This window comes from Cupressus sempervirens, chromosome 4, assembly GCF_028749045.1.
Source record: "Cupressus sempervirens isolate cs-2001-9-10 chromosome 4, ASM2874904v1, whole genome shotgun sequence".
NCBI lineage: Eukaryota > Viridiplantae > Streptophyta > Pinopsida > Cupressales > Cupressaceae > Cupressus > Cupressus sempervirens.
In genome coordinates, this window is record NC_143121.1 from 96,369,127 (window position 1) to 96,383,812 (window position 14,686).

Sequence of the window (14,686 nt, forward strand, 5' to 3'; positions counted from 1 at the left end):
AAAGTATAAACATTAGAATATTTTAAACTTTTAAAATTTAAAGTTGCAGACCAAAGGCCATGCAGAGGGGGTATATTTTTCAAACTGATATTCTAGGGGTTTCTAAGAGGAAAAATGTGCAATGTTATATATCGCCGAAACTGAGAAGAGACGAACTATACAGATATGGATTTTTTTTTTGCAAAGAATGCCATTGGTTCATGTTATAGAAGGTTTTCTCTCAGAGATTGATTTGTGTGTTCTGAGGGGTGTTTTATTTATCTAGTTATAGAATTCAATGACAAAACATGTTTAGAAGGTCTTATATGTAGTATTGTAATTTTGTGTTGTTTCGGCTTCAATTTGATTAAAATTTGGCACCAAAATCAGTTATGATTTTGAATAAGATGTCTCAGATATTTATTACTTTTTTAAATCAAATATTGAGGATTTGATTCTGGCAATTGAGGAGAGAGATAAGAGAGAGTTTTTTCATGGAAAAGAGAGGAAATTTCATGTGGATAGATGTCAATTGCAAATTCAATCCAGGAATTTCCCTCCTCGTATATATTCTTTCTTTTCCTCTAAACAGGTTGTTAGTTGGTTTTGAATTTTCAGTTCTAGGAGCTCTACTCAAGCTGTGAAAACTACACACCCAACATTTCTCTTCTATTGAGCAACATTTAAGTTTTATGCAGATAGTTTAGATTTTTTAGGTGATTTCTAAGTCATTTCTGTACATCTTTCATGTATTTGGTTTCAAGGAAAACAAATAAAGAACAGCAAAGGGATTTAATTTTAGTTTGAATCATGTCTCTTATTCGTGGATTTGTAATTTCTTCTATTTTGTGAAAAAGAGCATAAACTAGGTTGCATTTTGTTTAGAATTGCATGTGGTTAAAATGTCTTTCTTGTGGATCAAAGAGTCATGTAATTGCTTGATGTTTATCATAGGGTTTTCAAATTTCATGAAAGGATAGTCTAAGTATGGGATTCATATTGATGCAGATGTCTATTCACAAGGTGAAAGATAGATCAGGGATCTTGATGTAGAAATATGTCACAGATTTCTTGAAGATGCATGTTTGTAATTAATTTAATTTCCCAATAGATCAGGCACTAATCAGAGATAGGATCATTACATTTTGTTGTTCATACCTGGGTCTTGTTGTTATCAACATATTAAATCAATTTTCCCTTTTATGTTGAAAGTTATTCAATGTTTAACCCACACTTAGCTTTCCATTTTCATGAGTCATGTTATTAGTTGTTTCATGCTTGTGATTTCTTTTTTAAGTATAGAAGATTTAGGGGTTTCATCTTTTATTCTAGATTCTGATTATGCTCATTGCACTGGTCACATAATTGAATCCTAAGAGGTTCACCCGCCTAGGTTTTGTAGAGCTTGAAGTGAAGAAGGAGTGTAGCCTTATAGTTGGCTTGGGTTCTTGGTAAATTGTGTCCATTATTGGAGATAGCTACCCATAGATGCATTCTTTCCTTGCATACTTGTTTGTTCAAATTCTATTAAATTGGGAGCCAACAAAATGGTGACTCTGTTGGGAATGTGCATACAGAAAGAACCAATATCTCTGGCATGAAATATATTGGATATAGAAAATCTATAGCAAGAGGTGTTTCTTATTTCCTTGCTAAAGTTTCATGTCCCCAAGTATTCTTATTCATTAATAGTAGAAGTTTGATTGAATTGAATAATTTTTAATATCAAAGTTACTTGAAGTTTTGATATGTTGCTATCAGAATTCAGAGTTTTTGTCAAGGTTTTTTCACGTTGTCAAGAGTATGAAATTCCTAAATGTTGTTGAATAAAGTTTTCAAATACCTGTTGTAATTTCTAAACCAACTTGTTATGTCTTACAAGTTGGTAAATATTTTCTCACTAAGTGAGTGATGACTCAAATTTAAATCTCTATACTAGTGCTTCATGAATGTGAAGGTATTTTGAAGGAAAAAATAGTGGGAAAGTAGATTTGAAGAATTCATTTCAAGTTCTTGATAGTGGATGAAAGAATTAGATGAGATATAGTGCAAGTGTTACTAAATCCAGATAAGATCTAAATCTATTGTTATTTGAAGCATTGAAGTAGTTGTAGACATCTGTATTGAAAGGTGTTTTATACTTTCATGTGATTTTGTTTCCATGAAAGCTTTACAAAGTTTCTCCGTCAAGTGGTAATTCCAACACTAAATAGGAGTTTGGTTTGGTACATTTCAACATAATTTGTGGAAAGTAGATTCAGTAAAAGTGTTTTGACATTTTGAAGTTTTGAATTGGTAGAAAGAATCCTAGATTTGTTGCAATTAATGAATTCTGAAAGTAATCTTGGTGATTGAGTTTTAAATTTGTTAAGAATGGAAAATGTTTCTTCACCTAGTATGCAATCCATGGATAAGAATTATGGATATGTTTCTACCAAGAGATACATGCTGTTAAATTTCAATGGCATTCATGGTTTCCCAAATACTATGCCCTATGACCTTAGAAAGTATTTACCAAATTTTAATGAGAACTATGAAAATTCAGCCAGTCATCATGTTCAATTGTTTAGTGACTTGGTTGGTGATTATGAAATTTCTCATGAAGATGTTCATATGAAGTTGTTTGTTCAAACTTTAGAAGGTGATGCTAGGGATTGGTTTTCCTTTCTGCTAAGACACTCAATTTCATCTTGGGATGAATTACTTTCAGCCTTCATGAAGAAATTCAAGGAAAGAGTAAGCATCTCTGATTATTTTGATAGATTTTTGAAAATTCAAATCAAGAATGGTGAGTTAGTTCCTGAATTTAATATCATATTTGCAAAAGTTTTGAATGAGATTCCTGAAAGTTATAAGTTGGGTGATCAAGTGTGTCTAGTTGTTTATCTTGATGCATTTGATAAAAAGATCCGTTACCTCTTAAGAGATAAGGAACCAAAGACTTTGCATTAGGCATTCATGACAACAATAGAGATTGAAAACAATATGAAATATGGCTTAACTAGGAGTCACATCTCTAGGAATGTTTGCTGACAAGATGAGGTACAAAGCACAATTCAATGTCATAAGGAGTGTTTGATTCCAGATCAGCAAATAAGTACCCCTGCTATTGTAAGTAATCTTGTTGAAAGTTTAGAAGTAAGGACATGTACAGATGAAGACTCTCTATTGCAAAGAGAATTCAATCCTTTTATTGTTGAAAATAGTGCATATGTTGGTAATATTACAATAGTAGAAGACAAAGTTAGTTCACTTGATGAGTTATATATGCTAGATTTAAATTTAGTCATTCATTCTCCCATTGGTGCTTTTCTTTATGTTGAAAACATAATGAATTAGGAAGAGGAAAAGTATTCATCTCAGTATGAGGATGAAGAAGCTAGAACTGATGTGTCAAGTGACAATAGTGAATTTTTTGATCCAATGTATTGTGAAGAAGCATCATGTGAAGACAATGGAAAGGGTTTTTGCTTGATTCAATAAGAGGAAAATGTTAGTGCATATTCATCTTCATGTGAATCAAATGCAAATTGGGAGGAAGAAAGCAATGACAGAAGTTGTAACTCTTGTACTAGTAGAAGTATGAGTTCTTTTCTTAAATCTGAAAGTGAATTTTCAGTTCAGAATTGTGCAAATCAATTTGACATTGAAAGTTATGAAGAAGATTTTTCTACACAATATGAAGACAAAGAGATTATCCATAAGGACGGATTACCTAATTATGTAGAAGAGTGTCTTGAGGATGAGTGCAGTGATAGTCAGTAGACAGATGGTTCTAAGGCTAATGCATCTACACCTATTGGTAAGATAAATGATGATTTGTTTGCAAGAAATTTGAATCACATTAATGGAGACAATGTAAGTAATATTGATTCATATTTTACATGCTTTTTTGATGAAGTCAATGGTTTGTCTTCAGGTGATGATTCTATTTTTTCTTCACATGCTGAAAGTCTCCATGAAGATGAAATGGGTAATGGTTTTAAAATATACACTAATTCTTTATATGAGGAAGATTGTGATAATGATCAACCCAATTTTTGTCAAAATGTTCAAAACGGATCACTACATGGAGTTATCAATCCACTATTTTAAGAGCACATGGAATTTTTAGATTTAGTTGAGAATGAGTTTAATGCTGATACTTTGTCTTATTATTGTAAGAGGTCAGATTTTTCTTCCTCTAAGTATGATAGTGAAAATAATTATGATGTTGCATCTTATCAGATGGATGACAAGGTGTTTGATGAAGGTGTTATTGAAAATCAACATGCACCTTGTAATGACTTTTATGATGAATATTCTAATGTGATGACTAACCCACTTGCTGATTTCAGAGAATCATTTGAAGATCCCAGATTAGTTTTAGATTCTAACATTGATGACATGTGTGAGTATAAATCTGATTGCTCATTTGAATATCATCCGGTTATGCATAAGGATACATAATTTGAAGGTATGAGTGATCCTTTTCCCCATGTTGAATATGATGCATTCATATTTGAGATTGATAGCATGCATGATTCATTAAATAGAGTTTTTAGTTTCAGTCTGATATGTTTGAGCATGTTGATCAGAACTTTCATCATGAGCAAGTTGTAGAAACTAAAGGTAATTGTTATATGCATTATGAAAGTGAAGTTGTAGATTCAATTTTACCAAGAGAGTTGATTCATGATGCTAATCTAATTGGTGAAATTGATAGAAGAAATATTTCCACTTTACCTCATACAAGTTTAGATGAGAATCAGGTTTTTGATAGAGGTAAAGGCTTTTGTTGAAGTTTGGTGGCCTGGGGTCATCGTTTGTAAATAGTAGGAGTAGTTTTTTCCATGCTTTCAATAAAGCTATTCGAGAGAAAGTTTTGAAGTTTTGGGAATGGTCTGCTTCTCCTAGAGATATAAAATCTTGCCATGCCCACATCCCCAGACAGAGCCACTATTGGCACTCAAAATTATAACCCAAATTTTGAGCACTATTGAAGAAATTGAGCCCTATAAATGCTTTTGATGTGATTGTATCTGGCTATAACTTTGAGGCCCCTAAGGTGTTTAATATTTCTAACACCTTCCATTCAGCCTGTCCACTTGTTCCATGATGATAAATTGAGATTTTGAGCCATTATGTGAAGTCTCTTTTTGAGCAAATTCCAAATCTGCATTTTCACCTTAGTGTCAAATAGCGACAGGAGGCTATATTTGCATTTGAATATCTTTAATCCAAAAATGTTTTATGAATCACCACTTTGAGAGTATCTAGTGTCTATACTTGAGAGCCTATGTTTCAGATTTTGATTCATTTCAAATTTTTTTGACTAGGTTTCAAGTCCCTCAAAGTTGGTCATTTATTGTTCTGTGCATTTGTGAAGTTATTCACATTTTTGAAAAGCCCTGTTTGACATACTATAATTTGGACCTAGTTGACCAAAATGTTGAAATTCCTTTTGCGTTGCATTGTAGACATCAGAGACTTGTTATGTTTCAAGATTCAAGTTATGATGAATCTATTTGCATACTTTTCCTAGTCAATTCCATTTGTGAAAATTGCTTTTATGTCATTGCTTCCAATCAGCATTTCCAAGTAGCCTACTTTGACTGTTTGCCAAATGCACCCAGTTATTCATCATGAGCCCAAATTGTAGATCCATAATTTCCTCATGACAGAGAACCAACATCCCAAGTTTCATTTTCCCAAGTGTCAGTTTGGCCATTTTTCAAAGCCAAATCCGAATGCAATTTAGTGTTTTCTGACATGTTTTCTTGCAGGTAGTTCTAAAAGGGAAATTTTGATAGCCAGTATCTTGACTAAGAATTTTTCATGAGATGAGATTTGACGAGATAAAATTATGTAGAACAGAGAATCAATGTGTTTGATTTCAGAGCCTGGTTAGGTGTTTTGGTCAGTTTTCAAAGCTAGTCAAAGGACCTCCTGGCACCAATTTGATAGTTTGCAAAAAATGATAAAGTGAGATTCTAATGATCAATTAATGCTTGAAATCAATTCCAATGAATATTAAAAGGTTAATGGATCACTTTGGCATTTCAATTGTTCAAAAAAGAAGAAGAAAAAATTAGTCAGACCTACATTGGGGTAGACTAAATGATAATAGATTGATAAGGTATATTATGGAGGTGATATTCTAGAAACTAATAGCCACATTTGAGAAGATTAGAATTAAATCCTAAAAGGTCTATGCTATCTATCCCACCCCGAGTCAGATTAGCATATTTTAAGTGTCTGTGGTCTCTTGGAAAAGATGATAGGATTAAGCATTTCATCGATTGCAGAAATTAACAGTTGAGCTTGTTGGTCACACACAATCACCCAGGACCACATGTGTGTATCCTCTTACAATGGTAGGGTCAAATAGTTTTTCAAATGCAAATGTTCCTCTTCTTTCTCAAACATTTTTTTTAAAAAGGTCTCTCCCAAACCTCTTTCCTTATGCCTGGTCGCCAAGAGATTTATCGTCTTTGGTGGCTAACAGTAAGACTATCAATGATATTGGAAAACCACTACCTCAATACACTTTTATGACATTAGATATTTCTCATAACATATCTCAAGTCAATCAACATGGAGACATTATGTCTATACTACAGGGTGTTTTAGATAATGATATTGTTTCACCTATGAACAAAGTAGTCAATATATGGGCAGATTATGGAGATACACAAGCTCGGCATGGTGGCTTAGATATTCCTCACCAAGATTAGATAGTAGCATCTAGATGGTCAAAGTCATAGTCAAAACATGGAAAATTTTAATAAGAAAGGCAGTAGTCCATGCCAAGAAGCCATAAGAATAAGGGTGAACAGGGGAGCCTGTTAAAAGACACATGCTGCCTTAAGATGCACCAAGCACCATAGTTGCTGAGCAAAGGAAAAATGGTAGCAGAGAAGCTCATGTAAGAATAAAAAAAAATGGAAGCTAGCTAAGAGGTCCACATGTCTTACAAGTAGTGGGACCATGGTTTTGTTGTAGAGACATGAAGGGCATTTGCAAAGGGTCACTACATACAAAGGAAGGCATAGTATTAAACAAGGAAGCCGCAAGAGCAAATAGAGGAGGTGACATATTGAAAAAGAGAGACCATGGCCTGCAATAAAAAGAAATAGCAGAGCCACTGCTTGCAAAAAAAACACTAGAAGGTTAAAAGAGGAAGTTGTTCCAAGGAGTGATGGTATGTGCCAACTCAAAGACTAAGAAAAAATGGATGTTCTCTCTAAGAAGTTTGGAGAGCACACTGGAAGGCCCAATGCGCCAAAATGATTCACATCACTAGTGGTTAAATTTGAATTCAATGACAACAAGCCATCTATAAGCAGGGGAAACATGAGTTCAAGAAACATCTATGAACAAGTTCAATGCAAACTTGCAGATAAAAGCAGAAGCCCCACGTATAAACAAAAAGCTAATCTAAATCCATAAGGAAGAGCAAGGAGAGAGTCAGGAAAAGAGACATCTTTTGACTACATGTAACCTATGCAAGTCACAAGGAAAGACCACCGTCACTAAGATGAAGCCAAGGCCCCATTATGATAATACAAGCAATGAAATGGAAAGGAAAAGCCACAAGTAGAGTTAAAATGAAATCCATGCCAAGCTTAAAGGAGGAATTCGTAGTGAGAGAGCGAAACATGCCTACTGCCTTTATCCCACATTGGCAAGGGAACGAGATTTTAAAGTCTTTAAATACTATCTTACACCAATGTATTATGTCTCAAACAAAGAAGGCTTTTGGAAGCCAAGCTTGTGCAGGGATCCCATGGATGACATCAGCTGGATGGCAATGCAATAATTTTACGCGAAGATCATGCGAGATGATGTGGAAATTGAGATTGCACAAGATTCAGACATGTGTCTAGATTGGATGAATGGTGCATACCCACAAGGTGAAGATGCTCATGAGTTAAATAATGCAGGAATGTGCCTAAGTGACATGTGGTGGTGGGTCCCAGTTGGTAGTGACATGGCAAAGACATACAGTTCAAATGCAGTTTGAACGACGTGCACATCCCCGTAAGATTTTAGTGCTTAGGATTTAAGGATTGCAAGATTGTGAGTGTGTGCCATGTCATGATGGGATCCAGTGGCATTGATGTGGTAGATGCATGTTCGAGTAGCCAATTAAATAGTGACACATGGCATCTGGTGAACAGAGGTTTGACACCAAATTCAAAGGATGGGGAAAATTTGAAGAATATGAAAAATAACTTTTAATTATTTTCTCAAAATGAATTGCATGCTCAATCTTTTAAATTGAAAAAGTGGTCATTTTCTAAAGTATAAACATTAGAATATTTTAAATTTTTGAAATTAAAAGTTGCAGACCAGAAGCCATGCAAAGCAGGTATATTTTTCAAACTGATATTCTAGGGGTTTCTGAGAGGCAAAATGTGTGATGTTATATATCATCGGAACCAAGAAGAGATGAACTATCTAGATATGGAGTTGGTTTTTGTACAAAATGCCATTGGTTCATGTTACAAAATGTTTTCTCTCAAAGGTTGATTTGTGTGTTCTAAGGGGTGTTTTGATTATCTAGTTCTAGAATTCAATGACAAAACATGTTCAGAAGGTCTTGTATGTAATATATTGTGATTCTATGATGTTTTGGCTTCAATTTGATTAAAATTTGGCACCAAAATTAGTTATGATGTTGAATCGGATGTCTCAGATATTTCTTGCTTTTTGAAATCAAATATTGAGGATTTGATTCTGGTAGTTGAGGAGAGAGATTAGAGAGAGTCTTTTCATGGCATAGAGAGAGAATTTCATGTGGATAGATGTCAATTGCAAATTCAATCTGGGAATTTCTCCCTTCATATATATTCTTTATTTTCCTCTAAAATAGGTTGGTGGTTGGTTTTCAATTTTCAGTTCTAGGAGCTTTGCTCAGGCTGTGAAAACTACACACCCAACATTTCTCTTTTATTGAGCAGCATTTAAGTTTTATGTAGATAGTTCATATTTGTCAGGTGATTTCTAAGTCATTTTTGTACATCTTTCAGGTATTTGGTTTTAAGGAAAAAAAATAAAAAATAGAAAAGGGATTTTAGTTCACTTTGAATCATGTCTCATGTTTGTGGATCTGTAATTTCTTCTAGTTTGTGAACAAAGAGCATAAACTAGGTTGCATTTCGTTTAGAATTTCATGTGGTTAAGATGTCTTGCTTGTGGATCAAAGAGCCATGTAATTTCTTGATGTTTATCATAAGGTTTTCAGATTTCATGAAAGGATGGTCTTAATATGGGACTCATATTGATGCAGATGTCTATTCACAAGGTGAAAGATAGATCAGGGAGCTTGATGTAGAAATATGTCGCAGATTTCTAGAAGATGTATGGTTGTAATTCATTTAATTTCCCAGTAGATAAGGCACTGATCAGAGATAGGATCATTAGGTTTTGTTGCTCATACTTGGGTCTTATTGTTACCAACATATTAAATCAATTTTCCCTTTTATGTTGAAAGTTATTCAATGTTTAACCCACACTTAGCTTGCCATTTTCATGAGTCATGTTATTAGTTGTTTCATGCTTGTGATTTCTTTGTTAAGTATAGAAGATTTAGGGGTTTCATCTGTTATTCTGGATTCTGATTATGCTCATTTCACTGGTCACATAATTGGATCCTAAGAGGCTCACCTGCCTAGGTTTTTTAGAGCCTGAAGTGAAGAAGGATTGTAGCCTTATAGTTGGCCTGGGCTCTTGGTAAATTGTGTCTATTATTGGAGATAGCTGCCCATAGACACATTCTTGCCTTGCATACTTGGTTGTTCAAATTCTGTTAAACTGGGAGCCAACATACTTAATCCTCTCTTATTAGATGTATCACTTATGTCCTACCTCTACTTTACTCTATTCTCTCTAACTATTTCTACAATTCATATCTCAATCACAACCCCTTAGTCACCATGAATGCTATGTCTATGCATGCAAACTTCTCTCATCATTCATATAATGTTTTAGGGTTTTCCTTCCTTAAGAAGACCTAGGTGACTTAGGGTTAGGTAGGAATCAATGATTGTGATTCACCCATTTTTCCACTTAGAACATCTCTTAATTTTATTGGTTTCATGTACTACATAGGGATTCTCAATATATATTTTTTTCTTATCATCTATAATTGCAAAATAATACTTAAGTTGGATCAAAAATGATTTACATTGGAGTTTGTGCCATTACAAAGAAATATGTCCAAATTTTTTACTCAACACTTGAAACCATTGATGCTCGGCATCCACTGTATCTTCAATGTTGTAACTTAGCCTCTGAATGAATTGACATCCACTATTCACTTGGCATCTATTAACTTGCTTGTCACTAGAGTGACTCAGCACTAACTATCTGCTTAGCACATATTATACATATTTCTCTATATGCATTACCTAACATTTTATGCTTAGCATACACTACTTTATCAGCATGCACTTTATGAATATGACTAAGTGTGTAGTCACTCATATGTCAAAACCAATCTAAGATTAACAACCTCCCCCTTTGTGTGAGTGGTAAAAACACTTTTTTAGGCATATATAACCTTAACTTATGAGCATAACTCAAATAATCTATAATCTTTACTTGGCTGCCATACAAAATTTCAAAGTTTTTCAAAACTTATGACTTATCAGTCATACCTCAACACTTCATAACCCCCCCAAGTTGATTGTTCTATGTTGTATCTTAATCTAATAATCCTGCTGAGTAAATTTTCTTCAACTATTGGCTTTCTTTGTTTCTACATTTACTACCCTCTATCTCAAATCCCCTTTTCTTCAATATCCCCGTGTTCTTCACTATCCCCCTTTTTTGACACTTATGTCATGGATAGTAAATGAATAGTCTGTTTGTCCAAAAATGCTTGATTGACATCTAGTATAATCTTAAGTGTTGCAACCCAATTGTTGTATGCCACCTCTAGAGATTGAATTTGAACATCTAGCTTGGTAGCAAGGTCTACTAGGCCTTCATGAGTAGAAATATGAGGATCTTTCTTCATCATTTATTTTGCAAAGGCTAGTTCCTTGTGAAACACCTCAATGTATGGGTTCAACATGGCTTGAATATTTATCAAGGTAGCCCTAGTATTTGCATCTTGTGCATGTAATGTAGCTAAATCACATTGAGTAGATAACAATATTTGAAAATGTGTCTGACTATGACTAGGAAACAACTTAAGAATATTACCTGTTGTCTTTAAATCTCCCTATAGCTAGTCAATAGCCCTTTGTGCTTCTTGTGTGAACAAATTCACATCACAAAGATTTGTGTATGGAGAGAATATATTCACTAACAGCTTCTTTACATCTTCCATCTTGGTTGCTAAGTCAACCTATCTTGGTGTAATGACACTAGAAATCTTTTCATCAACCTTTGTTAGAAATATCTTCTCAGACCATTCTAAAATTTTGGTGTTTGTATCTAGGTCTGCATTAGTGATCTTATCAACTATGTTCACTAGTTGCTCAATAATAGGTTTTTCTTCATTAGGTGTTCAAAATTTAAATGCATCAAGAAATATTTCTTTGATGTCATATAACACTTTTCTTTGCTTGTGCTCCCTTCTGTAAGAATTTTTCTTAGGCCAAAATTCACCCAAGAACTAAAGAACTCAACACAAGAACACAATAGACCAAAATAGACAGAGTATGACCAGAATGATGATATTCATTCAATATGCCAGCTTGAGATTACACTAGGAGTGCATGTATATAAAGGCCCCAGGAGAGCTTTTAGAATGCATAGAAGTTAACAACATGATAAGTCATACAACCAGGCACATGTCCACTAGATATGGGTTATCCTCCATTAAGCATGAGATTGAGTGCGATGATGTGAGGATAAGCCAAAAATGGTGTAGCATGCAAATCAGTGGTGTAGACAACATGTGCTAAATGAGGAGTGCAAATAACTATGTTGTCAACATGACAACTCATTGAATGATGTGAAATCTTGTGTTGTAGACACCATATGTATAATTAGAGTTGTGTAACTCAATGAGAGTACACAAACTCCTAAGTTTCTCACTTAAATAAATAATTAAATAATGCATTAACCTAAGTAAACTTAAGTAAGTGTAATAAGTAACTACTTATTTACACCAACACCCCCCCTTAAGTGCAACTTAGGGGAATGCCCTTAAGCTTACAAAAACTAGGATGATATGCAAGATGGATCCCAGCTACTAGGCCATGTTAGGTACCCATGTACACAATGATATGCAATCTCTCATAAAGTGGAGAAAGAGGGAAAACCTCATGGGAAAAACCCTCCCCCAAAAAGAGAGATGAAATGATGCATGGATAGATGGATTAATCAAGACCCCCTCCCCCCCATTACAACATACATTTAGTATATACATAATAAAATGATGAGAAAAGGAAGAGAGAGAAGATAGGCTCCCCCACTAAAAGAAGAATGTCAAACAATGATTGCTCCGATGAAGAAGCTGATCCAAGACTGCAGAATGGTATTCCTCCACTTAGGAAGAAATAATGCCAAGGGTAAAAATGAGAGGCTTCCACTATGTGTGGAATAATCCCATGGATAAGTGATGTCTCTAAAATCTACTCAACTGGCTAAAGAACTTGTTTTAAAGAGTTGTTTGTCTCTACAACTGATGAAGAACCCTGTTGCAATTGTTGATCATAAGTATCCATAATCACTTCAACATGTGATAATTGATCATTTAGAGAATGAATAAGAGAGTTGGATGGAGCCCTTGTGATAACTAAAGAAGGTACTTCTGCATCAAGAAGAAGAGGTAGATCATCAATACTATCTCCCAAATCTGTCATTGATCCTATACCTAGAAGACTGAATGTACCCTGTTGTGCTAAACCTATTACTATGCCTATGTATGCATGTGGAATGAACAAATGAAGTGACCTCTCATTGTAACTATTTATCAAACCCCACATGTTTGAATCTATTGAAGCACTATCGCTGGTGTCATTATCAATTTCCACACTATATGATGTGTGATGAGGAGTAGAGGACAAGCTGGGAAAACTTTCCTCAAAGTATACATCCTTCTCCATATATATCTGATGTGTCTCTAGATCTAGAAGTCTATATGACTTCACACAATCTTCATAATGAATGAAACTACAAGGCTAAGGTGATTGTGCCTTGCAACCCTTGGAAGATCTATTTTCCCATTTAGGACAACAGAAGACTCTGAAGTGTGTCACAATAGGTTTTCTACTGCACTATGCCTCAAAAGGAGTTTTCTCATATAAGGCTAGATGAGGAGAATGATTAAGTGGCACAAGATATTGTTTTGACTTCTAATGATGGATCTAGAGACTTGGCTTTTATCATGCAACTTACCATAGACTTAAGAGTTTGGATCCTCAAAGCTACAACATCTATCTTATGTGGACTAAACGTTGGTGGAGTCTGAAGATCTATGCCCTCATGTCTACAAAAGTCCATAAGTCTTATATTCACATGCATGCTTCCATTGTCCATTCAGATTACTTTGATGGCTTTCCTAGATTTCCATTCTACATAAGTCTTGAAGTCTAGAAATGTATCAAAAACTTGACTCTCACTATGAAGAAAATAGACTTAAGTGAACCTGGAAAAGTCATCAACAAAGGTAAGTATATAGCAACCCTGGCTAAATGCAAAAAGACCTACTAATACCATGTGAACCATTTGTAGAACACCTATTACTCTTGAATACTTCCCTTCTGGATGCATATCCACTGAATCTATTGGACATTCACCCTTAGAAAAGTTGATTTGAGGTAGACCTTTGACCATTCTATATGTACAAAGTTGCTAAAGATAGCAGTAGTCAAGATGACCATACCACTCATGCCATAATTGCATGTTTGAATTTGATTGTAATAACAAGGCCTTTAAAGGAGACTTGGGTACAAAATGAGAGAAAGAGTACAATCTTTTGTAATGATTCACTTTCTCCACTGCAACCAAGGAATTGTCTCTAAGACTATGCACCTTTACTGAGTCTGGAAGGAATTGAACTCTATGTCCATCTCCAAGGTGAGTGATTTGGTAGATTGATAGGAGATTTGAACTTAGGTTTCGAACATAGAGAACTTCCTGAAACTCTCCATGTTTTTTTTTTCCTTCAACTTGCATTTTTCTATCATTTACCATAAAGATGTGTGGTACTTTTGATTGATTCATTGAAGAAAAAACCTCTTTTGAAGAACCCATATGATAAGAGGCACCTGATTCAAATATCCATTCCTTTGACGAGTTCAAATTTGCCATGAGTGCTTGCCCTTTTCCCTTTGAATCTAAAGATGACCCTTTATCCTTATAAGCATTAGGCAATGGAACATTATGTTTCTTCATGATGCTGGTCAACTCATAAATCTTCTTAAGATAACACTCATGCTCTTCATGACCTAATTTCTTGCAATAAGCACACTTCTTCTTCTCCTTATTGTTGTCCCCCTTCTTGTTCAAATTCAAGGACTTGCCTTGTTGATTGGATTGTGGTGTTGTCTTTTCTGCATCCTCAAATTTTCTCTTCCATTTCTTCCTACACTTTCCTTTAATTGAAGACTATCTAGCTGAATTTTGAGAACCCTCATTGTTTGCCACCATTTCTTTAGACTGAGGTGATTTGAGAATCTCCATTGAATTCAACTTCTTTTCTTCATCATCCAATAGTTTAGCATATTCATCAAAAGTAACTTTCTTGTAGGTAGACCCTAAGGTA